This window comes from Canis lupus, chromosome 4 (assembly GCF_048164855.1).
Source record: "Canis lupus baileyi chromosome 4, mCanLup2.hap1, whole genome shotgun sequence".
In the NCBI taxonomy this organism is placed as follows: Eukaryota; Metazoa; Chordata; class Mammalia; order Carnivora; family Canidae; genus Canis; species Canis lupus.
In genome coordinates this window covers 81,271,942-81,293,968 of record NC_132841.1, presented here as the reverse complement: position 1 = coordinate 81,293,968, position 22,027 = coordinate 81,271,942, and the positions used below count along the sequence as shown (strand labels likewise).

Below are 22,027 nucleotides of genomic sequence, written 5' to 3'. Positions count from 1 at the left end.
TGGGTGTTATTCTGTATGTTAGTAAATTGAACACCAATAAAAAAAAAATCTTAAAAAAAAAATAAAAAATAAAACAGAATTTTTAGCTATTTGCACATTAAATAAAACTATCTTGATTAAAAAAAAAAAAGAAAAAAAAAAAAAAAATAAATAAATAAATACTGAAAATGTATTGCTTAGTTGGCAATCCAATCTTTTTCTAGACTTCTCTTTGAAAAATATTCTCAAGGAATCTTAAAAGTTCTTACACACACACACACAGAAAGTTCTTGCACAGGTTCACAGTTGTATTTGAGGAATAGAAAATGAGATAGGCTTTTCGTATCATACAGAAACAGCTTTTGATAATCATTTTTAAAAACTGAATTATAATTAACTTATTATATTAATTTTAGGTGTGCCACATAGGGATTTATTTTTTATATGACAAAATGATCACTACAATAGGTCTAGTTACTACCTGTAACCATAAAAGTTATTATAATATTGTTGATCTTGCCTATGCTGTACATTGCATCTTCATGACTTATTTATAACTGGAGGTTTGAGCCTCTTATTCACCTTCACCTATTTCACCCATCCCCACACTCCTCTCCCCTCTGGCAATTACAGTTTGTGCTCTGTCCATGAACCTGTTTCTCTTTCACTTTGTGTGTTGACCTGCCTGATGATCACTACAGCCTTCAGGACCAGTTCGCTGACTTTTTCAAAGTAGCAGTCTGGTGTATGCCTCTGGTATTCGACAGTTTGAAGAAATGCCTCCATTAACCACTGCTGCTGGAGCCTGCTCTCATCAATCTCTGGCTTGTGGGGATTAAAATAAAGTGCAATTGTCTGCTCATTCAGTGAAGCCATTGTGGCTCTCAAACATAAAGCAGGTCACTCTTTCCCAAGTCGCACATGGTGAAGGCTGTCTCAATATCAAAAACTACTCAGTTCCCACTCTTATCTGTACTTCCAATTCACAGATCAGCACACATACCACAGAGACTCATTTTTTTTTTTTTTCTTCCCAACATGTGGTCAACAGATCTGTGAGTTATACCAGGCCATTCTGTGACCAAATAATCATTCTTCAATGATTATCTAACCATGATGGGGTACTCAGATGTCCCAATTCTTTCTCATTTTTATGAGAAATTATTTCCCAAGATATTTCTCAGGGACTATGATGGCCCCTTTCTTTTGAACACCTTGGCCAGTTATGAACTAATTCATCTAAATAACTTATTTTTAATACAATTTAATTACCAAGAGAAGGGATTGTGAAACTCTAGGCAAATTTGCACTACTACAAGTCCTAAACAGCCAAGTTCTTTGGTGAGAGGCACCATGATTGCATATTCTCACAGAGTTTATTCTGTATTATCAGAATGGCCTGCAGACAGTCCCGCGTGAAAATGGAAAAAAAAAATTCTTGTCTTGTGACAGGGAGTATTCACATAGTTATTTCCAGGGCAAAGGGATATTTCTCCAAAATGAAGTGGTGTTTCCATTTATAGACAGGAAAAAAATACTGATTTTTAAATGACTTGGGAAAAAGTAGTGACCCCCTCCAAAGAAGTTTCTTTTCCTTCCAGAAGTATTTTTTTTCTTTTAATGAAAGAATAAATGAATGAATCAGTGAATGGATAAACTAAACTATATGTATATGGTAAGTTTAAAACTTTTTTTTTCAAACTTACCCTTGAAAGTTTTGAAACAAAACAAAGTATATGTATATAGTATATCACATCACAAAAGACTTACTGCATATTTGACAAAGAATTGTATTTACTTATTTGGTTGGAAGAAAAAAGTAAGGATCAAAATGATAGAGTAGCTCAGAGAATTATAATAACTGGCTTTTAAGACCATTTCTAGCTGTAGGTGACCAAACTTATTACTTGATGGAACATTTTGTGGGCCTGTGCCCACATTTCCTTTATGTCTGTTTTTTGTCCTTCACAGGAGATGAAAATATTTCATAGTCACTCTGTAAACAAGGAGCTCATCTGTTAATGTCAATGGAAAGTTTATTAATGTATAAGTTACATAGCCTACATCCACACATATGTCACATCATGCGACAAGGCACCATTTGTTATACAACCTTCCATGTTCAGACATATGTCGATTCATATAGTAGAATACAAATATATCAAAAAGGAATTTTATAAAAGGTTACTCTCTGAGACAAGAAAATTGTTAAATTACTTCAGTAAATTTGTAAACAAGTGTGCTTACAGATCTAGTTGCCTCTCTTAGTGAACACTTGGGTAATAGTTATTATAAGTAATGGTTTTATACTTGTTAAATTGAATATTCTATGATTACATTTAAGTTTAAAAAATAAACTAGATTTATAACTTCTGAACTAAATGACATAGTAAACAAGGTCAGAAAAATAATATATTTCTATACTTCTGAAAGAAAGCCTTTGTTCTTTAGATACCAAGTCAGGATGATAAATTAAAAACCAGTACACTACTTGCATAAAACTTCGGGGACACGTGTCTGACATATTCATTTTAGTCAGGTGTATATCAGAATGTAGTAAAATCATGTTAATACGGAACTTGAAGAGTATTAGTTTTCCTCCTTAAAAATAGCAGCATTCCATTACTATCTTTCAAATATGTACATTTATTTTGTAATTTAATAAATCAATAAAAAGAAGTGATAAGGTCAAATAATGTGTTGATTTTGATAAAACTTAGGAAATTATTAAAATATTTAATTTTAAATTTTCTAGAAAAAATGCTATTTAGGAGTTCTAAATTAATATAAGTATGCAACAAATGCTTTTGGGGTTTTATTAACTGGTTTCCATCTTCCTTTTGTTTTTGTCTGATTCTTTCAACTTCCATAAAAACTGTGAAACACTTTAAATTTACGTAATCAAAATAATGTAATTGATTTGTATTTTTCTGGTGATGAATGATGTTGGACATCTTTTCATGTGTCTCTTAGCCATTTGGATGTATTTTTTGGAAAAACATCTATTCGTGTCCTTTGCCCATTTCTTAACTGGATTATTTGTTTTTTTGGGTGCTGAATTTTATAAGTGCTTTTATATATATTGGATACTAACTTTTTATCAGATATGTCATTTGCAAACATCTCCCATTTAATAGGTTGCCTTTTAGTGTTGTTGACTGTTTCCTTCACTGTGTAGAAGCTTTTTATTTTGATGAAGTTCCAATAGCTTGTGTTTGCTTGTGTCCCTTGCCTCAGGAGATATATTTAGTAAGAAGTTATTATGGCCAGGGTCAGAGAAGTTACTGACTGTGTTCTCCTCAGGATTTTTTTTTTCCCTCTCAGGATTTTTTTTTTTTTAAAGATTTTATATATTCATGAGAGACACATACAGAGAAAGGCAGAGACACAGGCAGAGGGAGAAGCAGGCTCCATGCAGGGAGCCCGATGTGAAACTCAATCCCAGGACCTTGGGCTCATGACTTGAGCCAAAGGCAGATGCTCAGCCACTGAGCCACTCAGGTGTCCTCCAGGATTTTAATGGTTTCCTGTCTCAACTTTAGGTCTTTCATCCATTTTAATTTTATTTTTGTGTATGGTGCTAGAAAGTGGTCCAAATGCATTGTTTTGCATGTTGCTGTCCAGTTATCCCAATATCACTTTGAAGAGACATTGATTTTCCCATTGGCTGTGCTTCCCTGCTTTGTTGAAGATTGCCCATACTTGTGGGCTCATTCTGAGTTTTCTATTCTGTTCCATTAATCTATTGTGTCTATTTTTGTGCCAGCATCATATTGGTTTGATCACTACAGCTTTGTAATATAATTTCAAACCTGGAATTGTGATGCTGCAGCTTTGCTTTTCTTTTTCAGGATTGATTTGGCTATTCGGGGTCTTTAGTGGTTCCATATAAATTTTAGGATTGTTTGTTCTAGCTCTCTGAAAAATGGTAGCTTTTGATATGGATTGCATTAAACGTGGATAGAACTAGAGAGTATTATGCTAAACGAAGTAAGTCAAAGTCAAATACCATATGATTTCACTCAAATGTGGAATTTAAGAAATAAATAAACAGAGGGGGTGAAAAAAAGAGAGGCAAACTAAGAAACAGACTCTGAACTATAGATAATAAACTGATGGTTATGTTGGGGAGGTATATGGGAGATAGACCAAATGAGTGATGGGGAATAAGGAGGGCACTTTTGTGCTGAGCACTGGGTGTTGTATGTAAGTGATGAATCACTAGATTCTACACCTCAAACTAATATTGCAGCTTGTTAACTAATTGGGATTTAAATAAAAACTTGAAAAAAAAGAAAAAGAAATAATGTAATTGAATAAATGTCACGAGTAAAATATAGAAAGTAAAATTAATGAAGCAAGAAAGCAACTTATCTTGGTAAGTTTTACCCTCTTATGGGCAAACATATATACATTTACTAGAGACTCTTAACAAGAAGTACATTCATACTTCAGAATAATATAAATTATTTGAGTTTGACTCAGTTAATTATGATAATACAGAAAAGGGAAATAGACTATAATAGTTGCTCATACAAATATTTGTTTTTTTTATTTTATTTATTTATTCATGAGACATATACAGATAGAGAGAGGCAGAGACACAGGCAGAGGGAGAAGTAGGCTCCATGCATGAGCCTGATGTGGGACTCGATCTGGGACTCCAGGATCATGCCCTGGGCCAAAGGCAGATGCTCAACTGCTGAGACACCCAGGTGTCCCGCTCATACTAATATTTGAATGGATATATCTTCTTTAATAGTTTAATGGATCAAGCAATTTATTTTCTATTTGGGTAGTTCTTCATTTTGTTTTTCATTCTCAATTTTGTAAATCACAATCTGTCTCAAAAAAGCCAAAGATGTTAAGCAGTATATTAGACGTCCCCCAGATTACAAACATTTAAATTACTCATACAAGGTATCCTACATGTGGGTATTTATACATCTATATTCCCTGAAAAAGTTAAACTCTTATATGTGAATTTCATCACTTCCCAACTCTCTTCCTATAACCTTACTCTTCTCATCTTCTTGCCATAGAGGGAAAGACCTGTTGCTTACTTTCAGACTCATCAAATGCAATTATAAGTCTATCATTTTCTATCTCCTTTTAGACCCAAGTTCATTAATTATTGTATAAATGTATTAATGACTGCAAGGTCAATATACACACATTTATAAACAATAAGTATGTTCTACACTTGTCAAACTATGCATATATTTGTGGCTAAATCTTCAGTCCACACATTCAGCTGGAAGGAAGATTGGTGTAATTTACTCCTAATCAGATACTCTAGCATGCATTTATTTAAAGCCTTTGCTATGATTTTAGCTTATTTCATACATATCTTTCACAGCTAGATCTCCAGTATTCTGAATGAGTGAAGTACTGTGGCATCATTTTCTCAGCATGCATTGTTACTATTTTTTTCTTTTTCTAACTCTCAATGGATATTATAGATATTACTTTTACTATAATAAGTGATTTTAAGTACTTCTCACCCCCACTTTCAATCTATTAATTGTCTCATTGTTCAATTAAAGTAACCAGTGCTTTTTAAAGAAGAATGTATTACTGGTCTTTATATATAGGAAGTTGACAAGACCATAGTATTTAATTGCTTTTTGGAAGATAGTAATTATTTTTAAAATGTGTGGACTGATATAAAATTGTATAAGGAGACCAACCTAAAAGGATCGCCGTATACAATATTTGCAAAGTTGTGATATAAAATTTCATACAAACACACACACACACACACACACACTCAATGAAAATGATACAGTAAGATGGTAGCTTATGTAGACAAGGAAAAAGGAAAACTGAAAATAAACTATATCAAAATATTTGTGGTGCGTACTACTACACTGTCTAAATTATTTGTCATAAATATCGAATATTAATCAATCTAAATTATGCATCTTCTATACTTAAGATTTGGGTGACTTCTAGGTTACTACTCTTTTGTTATACATTTTAAATAAATGGACAATGGATAAAGGATAATATTTATTTATTTTTTTAAAGACTTTGTTTATTTATTCATGAGAGACAGAGAGAGAGGCAGAGGCATAGCCAGAGGGAGAAGCAGGCTCCATGCAGGGAGTCTGATGTGGGAATCAATCCCGGAACTCCAGGATCACGCTAAAGGACAATATTTAAAAAGAAATAGCAATATTTATAAATATTGTTTTATATCATATAATGTAAACATATGAAATGATTTACTTTATTAAGGTGGTTTTGTAAAATGCCATATAAAGAAAAATATAACGTATCATTCAATTTTTAAATTAATAAAATGATCTGGGCATCATAGACATATACACATATGCTTATCTATAAAGTATAGATACCTCTCTGTGTAAGTGGAAATAGATGGATACAATAAATTGTATATAGTCCAAATAGTTCAAGAAACAGTAAGATTTTTTCTAAAAAGTAAGAATTTTACCAGTAGTAATACATAGAATGCAGACTACATGAAGGTTCAAAGCTATTTCACTCGCATTTTCCAGAAGACGAATCCTCCAGATACTCAAAATAATTATACTGTAGTAATGAGTTAGTTTTCAACTGAGATTCTGAACCCTGAGACAAAGGCTTATATGACATGGGGATTGAGGAGAGATTGAAGTAGATGATAGGCATAAGAAGAGTGGGAAGAAAGAAGACACATGATCCTGAACCTCAAGTCATAGCTAAGGGTAGGTTTCCTCAGAGTCTTTGAATCTTGATAGACATGGGCTTTCAAATTACAATAAAGTGAATATAGTTGTCCATGGGTTATTCAAATACACCTGGAATAGCTAGAAAACAATACAGCAGATAGAATTTTCTTTTGTGGTATATATTTGGGACTTCATATAGTCATAGAGCTAGGCTTCCAACTAAAAATGAGAGGAAATTTAGAGGAAACTTATTTTTACTTTGCCTCCCACTGCTTCATAATATATATGGTCAGGATTTCATCTGCATGACTCAGCTGACTGTCTAGGAGAATTCCTCAATGTGTTCCTAATTATGGACACTTTGAACTCATTAGATTCCTTGGTTTTATTCATTTCTCAGTAATATTTATATTAAAAACTTTCTTTCTCTTAGTATTATCTCTACTTTGGCTTTTGAAAAAAAATTCTCACTAGGCCCCCAAACTTTTAACACTGATGCCTCGGTCCTCTCACTCCATATGAGAGCTTCATCACACAATCTGTATCTTTATCCTACAGTATTCTTTTCTAAACCCTAGTGAAATGAACCTAACCTGAATGATCCACAGGTGTCAGAAAGTCATTATATCACACTACACCCACTAGCATTAACAACAGAGCTTCTTTCACTCTATATTCTCCATCAGAAGAAATGTCATCATCATCACAAGTCAAAGAAGCCAAAACCTGGCAGTCATCCTAGATACTTCTCATTCTTATTCCACCTATTTCACTTTAGTCACTTGTTTATGCACATGTACTTCTGTAACATTTTTCAACACTCATTTCTGACTTATATTTCATTCTCACATGGATTATTATAGAAGATTTCTAATTGTTCTCTGGCCTAAAAAGACTCCAAACAAACACAACCAAAATGTGCAATTCTTTACCCTATTATAACCCAAACATACCTCCAAGGCATCATTACATATCTGTAAATACAGTGAATGCACAAATTCACTCATACCATAAATATTGTATTGATCTTTCTAAACAATGCAGTACATAATATATCAAAACAGCTTAATGTTTGATAATTCAATTTAAATCTATTGAATCCTTCAGTGCTACATCTAGATATCTAGACCTGGATATATTTATACATGTGGCAGCCATGAACAAGTGCCTCTCAATTTCTATCTGCAGAGTGTAGTTGACTGATGGCTCCAGCTGTTATATTTTGTAATTTATCACTGTGTTCACACTGAGACCACCCTTCCCACAAAGTTCAGTCAAAGACTGAGCATAGCAAGCTTATTAACTTAGTCCTGGTCCTGGGAGTCATGGGACTCAACTGAGAGGTGACTTTGGGTCAGGAGGGAACTGACTAAACTCTTAAACCTGTTTTGCCTTATCAGATGCTTTCACTCAATCTTCCTTCTTTACCTACAGCCTTCAGCTGGGACCAACATCATAGTCTAATATCTCTCCCCAACTTTCCTGTTTCCTTCCCCTTTTTCTTGATGGGGCATTAATCTTAATAAATCCCATGCATGGCTAATTCATTCTAAGTGTCTACTTCTTAGAGGATCAAGACTAACACAAATGGTACCAGAACTATCTCAAGAGTATAGGGGATAAGATGAGGAATTTGGAATTAGCTCATACACCACGCATCAAATGTAGGTACATTTAGTAGGTGGGGTGCAAATTCCTCTAGCAAAAGATAGTGTCCAGCTGCTAAATATTTCACTAGCAGCTACCTTGAAAAATACTCCAGTGGTAAGGAATGCTGGAGCAGAAGGTATGATTCATGCATTCAAAAAAATATGGAGGAGAAGACAGTGAATAGGAGGACATTGTCCATAATAACAATAGAACTGACTGGTACTGCTAAGTTGTATTAATGCTATCAGAGGGATATTAAGACTATTAATAGTTAATTGATGGTTAAGATAAACTATTGACAAGCAGTCAATAGTTAAGAATAAGAGGCAGAGGGTCTTGAAAGAGGCCCTCACTTCTTAAACTATAATAGACTGAAGGTGAGTAACCACTTGTTACATTTGGAGACTTCCAGAGATATATGCTCAGCGCTGGCAGGTTTGTTATATGAAGGTCAGGGCCTCATGGAAAAACCTGGGATCCTGAAATATGGGGTAGGGTATGTATATGGATATACTTGACAGTATATCTATATTTGGCTCTAAAGCCCCTTCTGGATTCTGGGTTTAGAAAGAGAGTAAAAAACTAGTAAAACTAGTAAAATTAGAATTTCTATTAAACCAAAAGATGCTGCAAAGGAAAAGAAGATGCTTCCCCACAAGGGACAGTTTTTTGTTTTGTTTTGTTTCTTCCTCAGGAGCTACCCTTACATCCTTTCCTGACTAGCAGAATAATGATGGCTATAAATCCCAGAAAAACCTGTCTAGGAACACACTGAACCTAACATAGGAAAGAGACTATAAACCAGAGAGTTATAAGAAATAGGCATCAAGAATGAATTAGAGCCTAGGATTGTATCTTGAGCGTTCTTGATCAAAATATAAGCGTATGTAAGCAACTACTTATTGAATTGAGGACTGTTTCCCAGGACATAGATCCCAGAAAACACCTCAAGGGTGTTCTCTTGTACTGAAAATCTGGAAAAAAAAAAAAGTTGCTACTGTTTGCAGTTGGAAACCTTGGAGAAGCAATGGAGAACACTAAATTAAGTTAAAGGGAGTTGAGGATGAAGGAGGTTAAGGGAGGTGGGTATGCTGGAGTGGATATATTATCATTTATTTTTTGGAGAGAAAGCATGTGCATACAAGTGGGGGGAGGGGAAGATGAGGAGAGAGAGAGAATCTCAAGCAGGCTCCATGCTCAGAGTGGAGCCCGACACGTGTCTTAAGTGCATGACCCCGAGATCATGACCTGATTAGAAATCAAGAGTCTGATGTTCAGCTGCCTGAGCCACCCAGGTGTCCCTGGAATGGATATATTACTCTGCTCAGAATACTTATCACAGATTTATATTCCATAAAACAGTCCAGAAGACACACCATGTACCAAGACTATGAATTGAGAGGGGCACCCACAGCACTATGATGTCCTCCTCTGCCAAACAGGGCTGATGTAGAAGAGGCAACTGCAGAGCTTAATGATGGGTCTCCAAAGTAACAGAGGCCAGGAGTCAGGAGGCTGCAATTACTGTTATGATTGTCAAGGTCAAAAGGGATGATAAAGGGCTTCACTGACAAAGATTTGTGAAGATGGTTAAGCACGTGGACTTCCCAGGGGCATAAAAGAGAAGCAGACCCCAAAGATGCTGCTTAATTTGTCATCAAGTGGGTTGTTGGTCTCCTTAGGCAATGGTGCATGCAATATCCACAGTTTAACGTTGATCTTTGTTCTGACAGATTGAATATTCACAGGCAGAGTAGCTACACTTGCCTTGGTCCATGACAGTTCTTACTACTGGGCCCATATTAGCTTAAGTCTTGGCCACCATGGCTGCTTAGCTCATGTGTCATAGTGTTGTTTTACTATAACTGAGATAGAGCTGATGGATGGTTTTTAATTCACGAATTTATATTGATATTTCAACTTCATATCTTATATTACAGGATGCTTACACATATTCCTTGATTTTAAACTTACATTTCTTTGCCCTCTTGAACTGAAAATCTAACTTTAGCATAGTTAGTTGTTATTTTTATCTATCTATACACACACACACATATATATATGTGTATATATATAATTTCAATGTAATAATAACTGTCATTTTGAACAATAAGAAAGCAGAATAAATTTTAAGATTTGTCTGCAGTTTTACTTGATTATAAATAAAATTTAGCTAAGAACAAACTAAGAAATCAATGTTCTGAAGACTAAAAATAATTCCTTCTCCATTGTGATTATGTAAATAACTTGAAATATGGTTAGATTTGTTTTTATTTCCTTTCACTTTTTAGAAATTACCTTTTATCTCATTGATTTAATCCTAAGTAGATTAATAAACTGCATCATCACTATGATTCCTTATATGAAATTTCTCACACCTATTGACTTCTAATAAATTATATGATTGAATTATAAGCAAACATTGCAGAAAAATACATAAGTCATACATGTACCTCAAAACTATGAGAGCATATAACCATACAACTACCACCCAAACTAAAAATAGGAAAATAAAATATCAGAAATATTTCCAGAAATTCCTTCATGCTCCTCCTAAATATCCCTGCCTCCTACTCAAAGTTTCTATTACTACTTCTACCACCACTGAACCATAATTATTTTTTGCTTATTTTTGACATTTTAGTATAAGAATCTTTGAACACATAGGATGACTCATAATGTCAGTGTAGATTTTTTTTTCATTTACTTTGCTATATAGTGTTTTGTTTTATAATTATCTCATCATTACTTTAAACATTTGATTGTTGATAGGTTGTATTCACTTTTGGGGTGTTGATGTCTTTCAAATATCTTTTGCTGGTTGCTGAAAATATGCATGCATAATCTTCAAAGTTATATAAATCTTAACATATTACCAAAAATTGATTATAACTTTACTATGTCCCCAGCAAGTCTAGATTATTCTTCATTTTCTTGACAACATTTGATATTGCCAGTCTATTTTCAGCTGTAGCATTTCTGCTTTACCTGTAGTGTTATCTCATTGAGGTTTTACTTTTTATTTTCCTAGTGACAACATAATGGAGAACCTTTTGATATGTTCACCAACAACTTGTACATCCTCCGTTTTGAAGTTACTGTCTAAGCCTTTTCTATATTGAATTTTCTGCTTTTTCCAATTAATGTATACGTATTCTTTATATCTTCCTGATTTGAGACATCCATGGCCTATATGTGCTACAAATACCTTCTTTATTCCACAATACTGACAGAACAAAATGAATGGAAGTCCAGAAACAGATTTCCATAGACATGGGTGTTTGATGACAAAGAACAGTCGGAAAAAGATCTTAATTTCAACACATAACATGAAGTCCCTTGAATTCTTAAAGAAAAAAAGGTAAAATTTGATCCCTATGTCAATTCACAAACAAAAATCAAATTGAGGCATAAATGACAAAATAAGAACACTTCTAGAAGATAACACAGGGAAATATCTGCATAACTTTGGAGTAAAGATAAGTTATTTAAGCAAGATAAAGAAAACACTGTCATAAAGGGAAAGTTTGATACATGTGACTACATTAGAATCAAGAAAGCTACTCACCATTAAGTATCAAGTCATAACTTGATAAGATTCAAGTTTCAATAAATACATTATATTTCTACTGACATTATACATCTTTTTCCTCCAAAATATGCTCCTTTGTTCAATGTTTTATTGTTCATGATTCTCCTTTCATCTCTTTTATTAAGTAAAAATGCAATGCATGCTATCATCTCTTGAATTTTCTCTGTTTTACATTCTGTGCTCATTTATTTATTTTTTTTGAAGACCTTTAAACTAGTCGAATAATCTGTGATAGTTGGAAATTTGGTTTATAAACAAATTTTAAGCAATATTTTTTCTTTCTGTGTCTACATTATAGAAAAAAATATAAGAAAATAATTTCCTGTGTGCTATCAATATACCCAAGTTCCTATGGTTCTAAACTTTTAAGATGAATTCTTACCTTCTGCTTTGGAAAAGCACATTTGAATTTAATACTCCTGTGGTAAATGGTTTGGCATTTTCTTCCCTAATAGGAGAATCTTCTCACAAAGGCAAAGCCCCATCATAGCCAGTCTAACAGTTTGTGAGGGCTGCCATAACAAAGTACCATAGATTGGATGGTTTAAACAACAGAAATTTATTTTCTCACAGGAAGGCAAAAAATCTGTTATCAAGGTATTGACAGGGTTGGTTTATTTTGAGTCCTATGTCCTTGACTTGCAGATCACCATCTTCATGTTCACATGACATTCTTTTTTTATGTCTGTGTCCAAATTTCCTCATCTTATAAGGAAACAAGTCATATCGGATTGGGAAGCACCTTAATGACTTCATTTTAACTTAATTACATTTTTAAAGACTCTATCTCCAAATATGATAACAATTTGAGTTTTATATATACAAGGATATATATAAATACGGATAAATAAGGATATATATATATATGTATACATATATACAGCCTTTGACATGTATATGTCATATATATGAGTTTTATATATATATGGATATATATAAATATGGATATATATAAATATGGATTAATAAGGATATATTAATAAGGATTATAAGGATATATATGGCCTTTGATATATGGCTATAAAACTCAGCCCAGGATAGATGAGATGTTTCATTTAACTGGAACATCCCTTTTACTGAGACAGCATTTACAGGGTCCCACACATATAAGATTCTGACTACCTGTCCCTGTCTTATACACACCCAATACCTCATTTCTCTATTTGTGACATAACATTAAAAATAGCCTTAACTTTTAAGATATATATTTCTTCCTGAAAAGCACCACCTTGTTAGATAATAGCTCTGTATTTAAGACACTTTTTCACTTATATTCATGGGATTTTTTTATTTTACTTCTCTTGAGAAAGCTTCATATATTATTTAGCAATTTTGTACTTTCACCTGATATGATGCATATATTCTGCTCACTCTAACATCTTGGTAGAGATCAAAGTAAGAACAACACTTGAAAACAATTTGGAAATATATGTCAATATCATTGATGATATAGCAAATGAAAAAAGCTAGCTCCAAAATAATATATTTAAGACTGAAATGACCTATCTATCCATCTATCAATCGATCTATCATCTACCTACTGCCAAAATAGGTATAGAGGAAGAAAGCTTTTAAAAGGGATAGAAAGAAACTTTTATAATCTAAGACTTAATTGTAGTTAAATCTGGGAGGCTGATGGCAGGATATAAAATTTCCCCTTCTCTGAATGACTCCATTGAGTCCATTTTAACTTTTCAGAATGAACATCTGCATTCTGAGTATACTTACTCTGGACTTTTATTTTTAAAATAAACTTGAATTATTTTGGCAGAATATGCAACATGTTACAGAAATGTCCATAATCTCGGTAATTCTATGTCTAATAATGTGCCATAAAGGAAAGGATAAGACCCAAAAGGCAAATTGTATAAACAAAGAAATTCGTTTCCAAATGCAAAATATTTGAAAAGTCCAAATATTTAATAAAATGGATTACCTATGAATAGTTTGTGTGTGTGTTTAAATGTTACGTAATTATTAAAGTATTGATTACTTGGTATTTGTAATAGTGATGATATGATATTATGCAAAAATTTAGGCCACTATATGTATAAAAATAAATATGTGTTTGTATAAACATACATATATTTATGTACAAAAATGTAGAGGATGTTACATCAAAACCTTATATATTACTTTTATATTATCACTTTGGTAATAATATAATTGTATGTGTCTTTTCTTGGCTCTTTAAATTTTCTAAAGTTTTTGATAATAGATTTCAGTAGAAGAGCTGATATGCCTCAATTTGATGTGATTATTAAAATTTCCTCAAAATAAGACTACACATGAATTTCATAAAGTGAATACAATAGTTTCTATCTATTCAACAGATAGATTACAAAAAGATGCATAGAATGTCACAGAATGTCATAAAAATCTAATAAGCTTCTGTTTTACAGAATGTCATAAAAATCTAATAAATTTCTGTTTTACAAAGTCTAGAACCATTTACTTAAACAAGGCTAACTGTACTAAGGAAACAGAACTAATCAGGCAAGGCAAAGGTCCAAAACATTGGACCTCTCAAACAAAATGGCCTCAAGGCTAGTGGAATTTTTTTCTATTGGCAAAAACTATTACTTTTGCTATTTAATATTTAAAACAGTGATTAGGTCATCAGAATAGCCACTAATGGAAGCTATGTTTTATGTAATCTGTTGTAAAACCACTGGCCAAAGTAAATTTGAGCAGAATGTGCAGGAAAAAAAAAGATGGAGAAAGAGGGAAGAAGGAGGAGAGAGAAGAAAAGAAAGAAGAAAGAAAGAGAAGAAAGAAGAAAGAAGAAAAGAAAGAAGAAAGAAGAAAGAAGAAAGAAGAAAGAAGAAGAAGAAGAAGAAGAAGAAGAAGAAGAAGAAGAAGAAGAAGAAGAAGAAGAAGAAGAAAAATGTGATAACTTGCTGCCGGGGCTTTGTCTCCTTGAAGTTTGTAGCCTGCTTTCTCCTGCTGCATCATTCAACAGAGAAGCTACCTCCTTGTATACTTAATGGTATTCTATAATAACTCTTTTCTAGGAATCCAAAACGCTCTTAACAACAGAGGTAACCAAATACATTGTCAGCTAAGATTTGATTTTAGATATTTATAAAGTAGTATGACATATTATTTTTTAAAAATCCTTTATACAGTGCTGATATTCAGCCGGCACAAGACTATATCCATATTGGTTTTTAAAATATTAAAATTATTTATTTAGGTAAATAGTTACTTCTCCAGCTCCCAAATCCATACATCTGCCTATGCCATTATTACACTGAGTCTTGGCTGGTCCTCTGGCATCTACAGTACCGCTCCACAGTTCAGCAACCAAATTGTTAATTCTGAGTACAGAGGCTCCCTGGCTCATACCCCAACACCATGGTAAATGGATATTCTCATTTATTAGTGAGTATGTGGTACTAGTTGATTTGAATTCCAGCCCTTATATGTAGTTAATGTACCTCCAATTCTATCTACAAGAGATAGAAGAGGTTTTCACTTTTGACCCCTCTCCCTTTGAGGTCCCCCTTTGTAGTGAACTCATGTACAACAATAGTCTCATTTAACTCTATAATGAACATTTAGCAATGTCTAAGCGCCTATAACTTACTTGGGACAAAATAATTTAGCCTGGAAACATAACAGCTTGGCCACTAGAGTTTACAAATAGGTTCTGCTTATTAATTGACTAAGAGCTGAGGTAGCTGGAGTGTAAGCATGGCTACACCGAATTCCAGCAGGTAGGAATACTTAGGAGGATTTCCTCCCTATTATTTCTTACTACTTACCTACCTGGATAGAATCCAGCCTGGATCCTTGTCAACCAGGAATCTGATAGTAGCTGAGAAGTCCATCCTAATCTTACTTAGAGGTCTGGAACCTGATTCTTTTCTGATACTACTAGCATGGCTGTCTTTTTTTTTTTTTTTTTTTTTTTTGACACTCATTTGTGCTCAATGATACCCTCTCTAAATTTTTTTAAGATAGGAGAATACCATGATTTTGAAAGTGAAAATTGATGGTATTTATGAAATGTGATTGGGCTACCCAGTTATACAAGGCAGCTTAAATATCCAAATTAAAGGAGAGAGTGAAAATGATTTTTGATATTGTGAATTTAAGCTTTACATATCTTACAAATGCTAATCATGGCAGAGGTGACAAGAATATAGGAGGAATGAACGGTTTCATGAAATAATGGATATTTGTACGTATCTTGGAATGCTAAAAGTGCTGTAACTACATAGTATGTAATCAAAAATGGTATTTAACATATCCTCATTGTGTATTCCAGGGCTCTTCTTTCTATAAGAATGCATATCCATTTCCTAAATGAATAGTGAAAGAAAGATTGATGTACTTACACACACATATGCCAGAACATACCTTTTTCCAAAACTAAAACACAGACCACTGGGAGAAAAATGTTTTAGCTTAATGACCAGTGAGGAACATCCTGTTCAGTTTTTAGTCAAACTATTGAGATAAAACTCTAATATGAAATTATTCCTGCATAAATTATTTATTGGTTTCATACACCTGCAACTTCTTATGAAAGGAAACATTTGAAATATAATTATCGATAGGTAAGAGAGATTCATGTAGAAAACATGGAAATTCAAGGAAATTATGATATAATTATTGCAAATATCTGATTTTACACCAAATATAGACCCATTACTGTAGTCTTTTTTTTTAAGATTTCTCTTATTTGTTTATTTGAGAGAGAGAGAATAAAGGGAAGAGCAGAGGGAGAGGGACAAGTAAACTCCACACTGAGTGCCACGCTCAATGTGGGACTCAATCCCAGAGCCCCAAGATCATGACCTGAGCTGAAGTCAAAGGTTGGTTGCTTAACTGACTAACCACCCACACACCTCTGTAGTTTTCTGTTTTTGTTTTAAAGTTCTCTTGATAACATTTCATTAATCTGGAACTAAAGATAAATATACATATAATACTCGGGCATTGGAAGACAAATGGTTAGCAAGAGAGATTTGATGCTTCCATTCATGTGACTAAAGCACAATATTGTCATGGTGTAATATGAAGAACCCTTGACCTGCCATTACTCTATAAAATTTTGGGGTACTTATACACAGAGGAAGCAAAATAGGAAAGCCTTTACTCTCCCCAAATATTTATCACTAGTTAAGAATCCATTTATAATGTCAGTGTAGGGGCACCTGGGTGCTTCAGTCAGTTAAGTGTAAAACTCTTGATTTCTGTTTGTGTCATGATCTCAGGGTCACAGGATCAAGCTCCACTTTGAGCTCCATGATCAGCAGCGAGTTGGCTTGAGACTCTCTCTCTCTCCTTCTTTTACCTTCCCTTCCACTCTCTCTCTTTCTGAAACAAATATATCTTTAAAATAAAATAAACTAGGATCACCTGGGTGGCTCAGTGGTTGAGTGTCTGCCTTTGGCTCAAGTCATGATCCCAGGGTCCTAGGATCGAGTCCCTCATCAGGCTCCCCACAGGGAGCTTGCTTCTCCCTCTGCCTGTGTCTCTGCCTCTCTCTGCGTGTCTCTCATAAATAAATAACATCTTTAAAAATAAATAAAATGCTGGTGTAGAAATGTGACAAATTCAATCAGAAGGAGACATTTTAGGCTAATTAATGATGTGTTACAACTAAAGAAACAAAAAAACCCAAAAGAGTCACTGTTCCTCCATTTTGCCCACCTGACTCTCTTTGTTATCTCTGCAACCTGAGCAGACAGTGCGGTTGAGCTACAAAGGAGTGCATGAACATTTATTTCCATATTTCAGGAAAAACTGGTAGAGACATAGGCCCATCCTGAGTAGATACAAGGGCAAAGAACTCCTGCTCGCCTTTAAGGAAGCTTTACATTTGTCTTTGCAGAGGAGAAAAGGGAGATGTAGCACTTAGAATTGTTTTTAAACAATTAATAACTTTAAAAAATCTGTGCCACCAAAGACTATGGTCAAATTCAAAGTTTGAGAGTTTGGACAATCCAAATAAACCCTCTTCTTAAGTGTGAGGTTTAGCAGTGGAAGTAGAGATGGTGGTTTTATGTCACATCCTATTAACAATTTCTGGTGAGTTAACTGGTATGGGTAACTAAACTTAGAAATACAGGCTACAGCCAGATGACTAAGCATCATAAATTCTAGAAAGCACAGTCAGATTTCAACCTACTGGTAATAGAAAATGACTGAATGACTTTGAACAGAGGACTTACATGATATAAAGGGGTAATTAATAAAATTAACAGAAATGTGTTAGATGGGTTGGTGTGGAAAGATATTGAGAGTGAGAAGTATATTCATCTTGAACACCTAGGATCTTTCGCTTTTTTTCTTTGTGAGCCTATTGTACATATTTTTATTTGTTTCTTTGCAGCTTTGTTCAATGTGCCATAAATAAATTTTTCTTATTTGTACCATTATGTTGCCTCACATTCTATATAATTACATTAACTAAGTCCAATTTATATTTATTTATCATCTTTGATTTTCATAATTACTATCTGGCCTATTTATCCATATCATGATGCTTGACTGAACAGCATAGAAAACACCCCCTGTAATCTTTGGGCTTAACACTGCTGTATCACAGACATGTTTTCCTATTGCTTTATCATGCAGGGTATCTATTTATACAGTAGGCAGTTACTATAAAGTTAAACAAAATGACAGAATGGTGGGAAAGTAACCTCTACTAAGTTATCATAAGAGTAAGTTAGGTAGGGCAGCCTAGGTGGCTCAGTGGTTTAGTGCCACCTTCAGCCCAGGGCCTGATCCTAGAGACCCGGGATCGAGTCCCATATTGGGTCCCTGCATGGAGCCTGCTTCTCCCTCTGCCTCTCTCTCTCTCCTTGTGTCTCTCATGAATAAATAAATAAAAACCTTAAAAAAAAAGAATAAGTTAGGTAGGGTAACCTGGGTGGCTCAGTCTGTTAAGTGTCTGACTCTTGATTTCAGCTTAGTCCATGATTCCAGTGTTGTAGGATCAAGCCCTTTGTCAGGCACCCCACTCAGCAAGGAGTCAGCTTAAGATTCTCTCTTTCTCTCTTTCCCTCTGCCCATCCCCCCTAAAATAAATAAATAAACCTAAAAAAAGTAAATAAGTTAGATAGGATTGCACCTTTAAAAGTTCTTTACAAAGAAATATAAGAAAAAAATATTATTCATACTTGAATTTGCCCTTCAATCATATTCTATACATACGGTAACTTATGTAAGACTTCAATTTATTTCATCAGTAGCAATTATCTAGATGACTATTATAGAATACATAGAAAATTCAACCAAACCAAAATGGAAACCTATAAATTATACATGGTCCAGTAGTCAGATGTAGCTCGATGTTTTGGGGTGTATCTTCGTCTATGTCTATGAGAAACATTGATGTTGTCTACAACAAAGACTATAGGTGTATATATAAAGCCAAATCTTGCATATTTTAAAAACTTTTGAAATCCAAAATTACTCCATGAGCATAATGTATATAATCAAAACATGCCTGCAGCATAAATTTTAGCTCCTGAAATTTTTATTCATGTGAATCTCAATTTAAGTAGCCATTTAATATTAGATATTTGTACTATATTCTTCTACTTATAAACTATAATAAGTAAACTATATTGTACCCTTGTCTTGTAATGAAATATTTATTCATATACTCAATTACTTGTTATTGTTAAATCCCTAGGCATAGATTTATAAGGTCAAAGAGAATGCATATTTTTTGTGACTTTTGCATTTGTCAGACACCAATAAGCTATATTTTTTTCATTCAAATTCTTCAGGCACTTTAACCTCTAAATATTTATCAATGATGACAATAATTATTGAATCTATGTATTTATAAGCAACAAGAAGAAGAAAAAGAAAAAAAGCACCTACCTATATACAAATAAAACAAAGAAGGAATTGGTAAACATATTTTTTTAATTTAAATTCAATTTAGTTAATATACACTGTATTATTAGTTTAGGGGTAGAATTCAGTCACTCATTAGTTGTATTTAACACCCAGTGTTCATTACCTTGAGTACCCCCCTTGATGCTCATCACCCAGTTACCCTATCTCCCAACTCATCTCTCCTCCCACAACCCTGTTTGTTTCCTGGAGTTACAAGTCTGTTTTATGGTTTACCTTTCTCTCTTGTCCCACTTGACGTTCATCTGTTTTGTTGTTTAAATTGCACTTGAGTGAAATCATATAGTATTTGTTTTTCTCTGACTTATTTTGCTTAGCATAATACCCTCTAGTTCCATCCATGTTGTTACAAATGGCAAGATTTCACCCTTTTTGATGGCTAAGAAATATTTTATATAGATATAGATATACATATATCTCACATCTTCTTTATCCATTCATCTGTTGATAGACATCTGGGCCCTTTTCATATTTTGGCTATTGTGGACATTATTACCATAAACAATGGGATGTATGTGCCCCTTCAAATCACTATATTTGTTTCTTTTGGATAAATACCTAGTAGCACAATTTTTAAGTCATAGGGCGGCTCTATTTTTAACTTTTTGAGGAAACTCCATGTTTTCCAGAGTGGCTGCACCAGTTTTTGCTCCCACCAACAGTGTCAGAATTGGTAAGCATCTTATATTTTAAATGGGATTGTTTCAGATAGAAATAAAGTTAGTTTGTCATATAAAGTTAGTTTAGTCTCTTTTACTATTTGTCTGGACTGTTTTATTTTTATTTATTTTATTGATTTAGGGTTATATGTCAAATTGATGGACATGTATATGTAAACATGGTTTACCAAATTGCCTATTGTCTATCTTCATTTTGATGCTATTTCATTTATAAATTTCTCTCCTCCTCTTCCTGATGTTTCTTCATTCTTCATCTCTTGGGTTAAAAGTTACTCTCAGAAAAGAAAGAGAAACATGCTCTGAACAACTGCTGAATAATATTGATTCTGTTATGTTTACTACAGCAAAAGTTAATGTTTTTTGTAACACTCCTCACAGTGTGCAACCATATATTTGTGTGTGGTGCGCTGTCAATTTGATTGATTAATTTCCATTTTTCTAATTAGTTTGTACCCTTTTTTGAGAATGGGAAATTGGCTATATTTTGTTATTCAACAAATAATTCAGTGTAGGAAACACTGTAGGTATCAAGTACCTTGAAGAACTTCAAGGCTGAATTTAGTCAAGGGTGAGATCTGCCAACAGATAACATTATTATAACCACTATGCTAGAACTCAGGAACAGGACACCAGATCCTTGGAAATCTGTGTAAAGAGAACACAGAATATTGCCTTAGAGACTCTGGTGGAGGGGGAAAGGGTTAATACAACAGACACTTATTAGTCTTTTTCCTACATGACCTTTCTATGCCATTTGATAGTGCAGACTTCACTTCTTACAAATCTTTCCTTCCTTGGCTTCCTTAATTCACTATTTTGTATTCTTTTCCCCAAACTCCTTATCTCAAGTTAATTTTTTCTTATTTAATATAGTTATGCATGATTGGTAGAAGGTAAAGAGTCATTATTTAAGTTCATAGCTTATATATACCTTTACATCATCAAACCCTGATGCAAGGGGGACAAAACCCCACAATAAAAAAAATCAGGATGCTTTTGTGTAGAATAAATGCTTAAAATATTTAGAATTTTTTTTTAGTATTTTAGAATTTTTAAATGGAATTCCCAAGACTGATAAAAATATGATTGTAATATATGGAGTTATCAGTAATATGTGTAATAATAACTGTGTAAGCAATACAAGGGATTTTTTTTCCAGATTACTAATATAACCTTGCCTGTAGTGCTCCAGTGAAAACTCTTGGGAGTCTAGGAAGCTGAATCAATGTATCTTAAATTAAGAACTTAAAATTTGATTACTGACAGTGGTTTCAGGAATGACAGTGATGGGAGGAAGTCGTAGGCCGCATCTGGGCTTGGGCAGGAAGGGCTGGAATCAACCTGGATTCCATTCTTTGCCTGATGGTTTCTATCGCCAGTCATCCCTTGGAAGGCAATTTAGAGCACCCCTCACCCAGCAGCATCCAACCAATTATAGGTGGCGGTTGGCTTACACAGACCCTCGGCCACTTCACTCCTCAGGGAATCACTGAGTTGTGTATTTTATTGTGGCTTTCTGATTTTCCTCAACACGATTAAGCTACAGTCCACACAAAATTATATTT

The 22,027-nt window shown here is 33.8% G+C and overlaps 1 long non-coding RNA gene across 12 annotated transcripts in view; it reads right to left on the bottom strand.

The window, feature by feature from the left end:
* The window catches only part of LOC140632722 (uncharacterized), a 186,520-nt gene that overhangs the window by 55,509 nt on the left and 108,984 nt on the right, over positions 1–22,027 (bottom strand). The window contains exon 11 of one of the 12 annotated variants that reach the window (XR_012030407.1): positions 19,848–20,736. The exons of 2 other annotated variants lie outside the window; for them this stretch is intronic. This is a non-coding gene — a long non-coding RNA (uncharacterized lncRNA). Of the gene's footprint in view, positions 1–19,847; positions 20,737–20,776; positions 21,108–22,027 lie in introns of those variants that run through there. 9 more of the 12 variants (XR_012030415.1, XR_012030406.1, XR_012030409.1 and 6 more) reach the window with 9 other exon arrangements.